Raw genomic sequence first — 5068 nt, forward strand, 5'->3', positions numbered from 1 at the left:
TGGGGATACCAAGGTGCATTGTGGGAATGTGGGATTTAGAGAGCCCAGAGTGGATGGGTGGGGGCGGGTTGGAGGACCCCTCAGTGGCTGAAAAGGGGAACCCGGCAGGTTTGGGGGTAGCAGAGATTGGAGATGAAGAACCTCACACCCTGGGGATGGACTAGGGGAGTGGGGGGGATGGGAAAGTGGGGGGGGCCCAGCAATGGAGAAATGGGCTGGAATCAATTAGGGGCGGGGCGATGAGGGGGAGGAGGAGGTCGGGGGCGGGGCGATGAGGACGGGGGGTGCGAAGGGAAAGGCCGGGCAGAGCAGACAGGGTGGGGGAGGGGACGCCGGGGGCGGGGCTGGTGGGAGGGTCACAGCAGGGGGGGGACACTGCAGGGGCAGGTTGGGGGGGGCTGAGGGGCCCCGCGGCCCCAGGCTGCCGCTTGTGGGGCTGCTCCCAGGCAGCTCAGCCCCCCCCCCCCGCTGCTGCCCCACAGGCCCAGCTGGGGGGGGGGTGAAGCCCTTTCACTCCGCGCTGCCTCTGCCCTGTGCCCCCCCCCCCGGATCCCACGCGGGATTCGAATCCCAACGGCCGCAGCGCGCGCCCGGGGGGGGGGCAGCGAAGCCTCTGGGCGAGGAAACCGGGGCCTCCCCCCACGCGCCGAGTCTCTGTCCCGCGCTCTCTCCGCCAATCAGGGAGCGGGGAGGGACCCGGCGAAGTGACGAGTTACGGCCCCTCCTCCAATAGAGGCCGCGTGTGAGAGAGAGAGAGAGAACTACGCTTCCCAGTGTGCACCGGGAGGGGGCGCGTTGTCTGAGCAAATTGTCCGTCACTTCCGCTCTGAGACGAGCCAGGAACTACAACTCCCAGCCTGCCCCGGGGCGCCTCCGTCCTCTCCAGCCCAGGTGAGGGCGGGTCCCTGGGTCAACCTGACACCTCCCCCGCCAATGCAACTCCTCATCCCTGCCCCGCCCCCCAGAGAGCCCCGGCCCCGCCTGCTTCTCCCTTGGCCTCGTCTTTCCCCACTCGGGGGCGGGGCTGGGAGCCAGGACTCCTGGGTTCTCCCCCCAGCTCTGGGAGGGGAGTGGGGGAGGGGTTTGGGTTCCTGCTGCCCTCGCGGCGACCAGCAGAGCGCCCCCTGCAGCTTGCCGACACTCCAACCAGGTGCTGGGTGTGCTGGTGTCTGCAGCCCCCCCAGTTCCAGCCCCTCTGCCCAGGCAGCTCCCCCAGCCTGACACACACACCCAGCCCCTGCACCCGCCCCACCCCAGGGCTCCTCAGCCCAGAGGGGAGCCCCCCGGCTGAGTGGGGCAGCAGAACCCCCTGAAATTACCTTGGGACCAGCATGATCTGCCCCCGCCCTGCATGTATTTGGAGTGAGTCAGTTTCCCTGTCCCAACATGTGTCCTGCCATGTGTCCCTTCTCCTCCCCAGTTCCCTCCAAACCACCCCATTTCCACTGCACCCTGGGCTGGGTCTCTGCCAACCCCCCTTCTCCCCTCCTGCCCCCAATATCTCCCTGCCCCTGCAGGTCTATAGGGCTGGATCCCTCCTTCCCCCCTTCTCCCCTCATGTCCTGCCTCTGGGGGCCTATGGAGATGGGTGTCTTCTCTGCCATCCCCTCTCCTGCCCCCCCATATCCCGCTGCCTCTATGGGGCTGGGTCTCTCCCCCCTCCATCCCTTCCGCTGCCCCCAATATCACTCTGGGGCTCTGTGGGGCTAGGGCTGGGTCTCTCTCCCTGCCCCTGTGCTCCCCCCCTGCACAGCATGTCCTGGGAGTGACTCAGATTCCCTGGACCAACATTTCACACACCCCACCTCCACCCGACATGTCTCCCTCCACCCCACCCCACCCCATTTCTCCTGCACCCCAGGCTGGGTCTCTGCCAACCCCCCTTCTCCCCTCCTGACCCCAAGATCCTCTGCCCCTGCAGGTCTATGGGGCTGGGTCTCTCCCTCCCCCCATCCCCTCATCCCTTCCCCCAATGTCTCCCTGCCCAGTCTGTCTATGGGGCTGGGTCTCTCCCTGAAGCCCCGCCCCCAGCGCGGGGCTCACAAACAATCCCCACCCGGCGGCTGTGACATGCGGTGACGTGCTCACTCCCCGCGGGCAACTCATTCACTCGAGACTAAAAGGACAGAAGGGGTCACGTGTCCATGGGCGGGGCTATGCAGATGAGCAGTGTCTGGCGGCAGGACAGGGAGCAGCGAGAGGAACCGAAGGAGCCCGGCGGAGAGAATTCTCTGCGTGTGGCCAGAATCCGGTGTGGGGAGTTCGTGCTGTGGGTGCCTGCGCCGGAGTCACTGCAGGGCAGTGATTGCTACTGAGCTGCATATTGACCAAAGGCGTGTGAATGGGGTGTGGTGCCTGGCGGGGAGCAGCTCCTGGTGAAAAGAAAGCAGCAGATCCTGTCCTAGCAGTGGTTTGTGGGGCTGGGTGGGGTTTTTTTTTTGCAACCATGAGTGGGATTGTTGTGGGTGGAACTAGACCCCCGCCCCCCTTCTCTGGTGGGGTGGGGCTTCTACTGTCTGCCTGGGGGAGGTCCATGATGTCACAGCCCATGGTGGAGGGGAGGTTGAATCATGTTTCTGAAGTGGGAAACCAACTTCCCCCGCTCCCACTCACTTTCCACTAGGAGGCTGGGCTTGGATTTCTAGGGAGGGAAGCACAAGAAAAAACAGTCTCCCCTATGGAACCCAGGAGTCCTAGCTCCCAGTCCTCCTGCTCTAGACCCCCTCCACTCCCAGGACCAGGGGTAGAACCCAGGGGTCCTGGTGCCCAGCCCCTCCTGCTCTGATCACTCAACCCCACTCCCCTCCCAGGGTGGTGCAGGGGTCACTGGGTCTGTGTCCCAGCTCTGCTAAGGGCCGTGAATGATTTTCCCAAGTGCTTCCTTCTGAATCCAGCACATCTGCCCCCCGCCCTGCCCGGTCACTGCCCACCCCCGTGTGGGGGCACCAGCACTGTGCCGGGTCGTGATGGGAAATTGTCCAAGCTGGCCCAGGAGAGACGTGTGTGTCCCTGCTGCTCCCTGCTGGTGGGGCTGAGCCACACTCTGTGTGTGTGTGTGTGTGGTGGCTTTGCAGGATTTTGTATCCTGCAGCAAGTGACACACACACACACACATTGACGCAGAAAGGGACTCACACAATCCCAAGAACACTCACACACAACACACCCAGAGGGGCATGCTAGCCCAACCCCCAAAGAGAGAAACAATCACACCCCCAGCCACACTCACAATCACACACACACACCAGAATATTCGCAATTGTGCTCAGAGACACAACCGCACACAGTTCACTCCCACTGCTCCCAACACAAGGACCTCCTACCCCACACAGCCTGTGCCGAGGCCTGTGGAACTCACTGCCACTGGACAGCTACCCATGAGAATGGACCTTTCCAGGAGACCAATAGACATCGCCATGGCGACAGAGGGGGCTGGGCTCCCAGGGTCTGACCCGGGCTGAGACTGGTTCTTACCTAGAGGGGTCTATCCAGCAGGGGGCAGCGTGACCCACACACAAACCCACCAGAAGCGCCTTTCTTAGCGGGTCTCCCAGGCCATCCCCCACCCTGCCCTGGTTGGGTAACAAAGGGGCAGTACGGACTCTGGGCTGTGTCACAACCCGGCCCCAGCCCCTCGCTCCCACACGCTGGTGAGTTGGGTTACTGCTGAGGGATTGCACAAGAGAGAGTCAGAGCCAGGGAGAGAACCCAGGAGTCCTGGCTCTTCCCCTGACACACACCCTAACCACTGGCTCCCACTCCCCTCCCAGGGCTGGAGATAGAACCCAGGAATTCTGACCACCAGCCCCCCTCCCATGCTCTGACCACTAGACCCCACACTCCCCTTTTAGTTTTTAGGCTCGCTGCCTCTTCTATCCACCCACCCCACCTGTCCATCCCTTTGCTGCAGGTTTCTGGGGTGTCACCCCTGCTCTGCATTCCCCCAGAGCAGCCCAAGGCTTTTCCTCCCCACAACCACACATCCTCTCCCCCTCGTGCTGGATCGTCTGCTTGGCCTCCTGCCCCCTCTCGGGGTGCACTGTGCGGTGTGGCTGGGGATTGTGCAATGGCCCAGCACCAGGCAACACAGAACGGACACCACATGCCCTGCCCCACCTCACCTGAGCTGCTCTCCAGGTGCATCGCAGCCCAGTGCCCCGCACCTTGGCACTCCTGCCCCACAGGGAGTGAGCTGCAGCCCCACCACACTCCGCAGAGTGGAGAAGGGTCAGGCCAGCCAGCCCTTGTAACATGGGGAAATCACCACCGGGGTCGACGGTATGGGGGCTGTGACATACAGAGAAACAGTTGTTGCGCCGAAAAAGGGCAGCAGAGCACACACACACACACACACACACACACAATTGCAAACATACACAAACACATGCATGAATGCAGCCACACACACTTGCTAATATACACAAACACCCACACAAATCCAGCCAACATCAACACAACTGCTAACAGATGCAAACACATCACAAATCCAGCCACATGAACACACACACTTGCACAGCCACAAACAAAACCCCCACAGCTGTAATAACACCCCCCACCCAACGCCTCACAGAAAACCACACAAACACATGCAGAAATCCATCTATCCACACACACACTCCATCCCTATTCTGTGCACACACCTTGAGTCACTGCGACAATGAATACGTCAATTGGATGGGGGGCCCAGCACCATGGCTATTCCCTTCCCCCCAGGGCTCACAGGGGGTGGTTTGGGGGGGCACAGGGGGCATGATCCAGTGCCAGCCAAGGGGGGGTTAGAGATGGGATGGGGGCCGTGGTTTCTGTACCACCCAGTTCCTGACACCGGCTCCTTCCAGGATTTGCATTTCTTGGTAGTTTTCACCCCATCATCGCTTCCTGCCCAGCCCCCTCCTGCTGTGCAAGGTGGTTCAGTGCGGGACGGGAAGAACCCAGGAGTCCTGGCTCCCAGCCCCACCTGTGCTAACGTACGAGACTCCACTCTAGCCCCAGCGCTGGGACTGGAACCTAGGAGTCCTGACACCCATCTTCCTTTTCTCTAACCACTAGACCCCACTCCTGCCCTTTT

Source organism: Mauremys mutica, unplaced genomic scaffold (assembly GCF_020497125.1).
Source record: "Mauremys mutica isolate MM-2020 ecotype Southern unplaced genomic scaffold, ASM2049712v1 Super-Scaffold_100101, whole genome shotgun sequence".
Taxonomy (NCBI): domain Eukaryota; kingdom Metazoa; phylum Chordata; order Testudines; family Geoemydidae; genus Mauremys; species Mauremys mutica.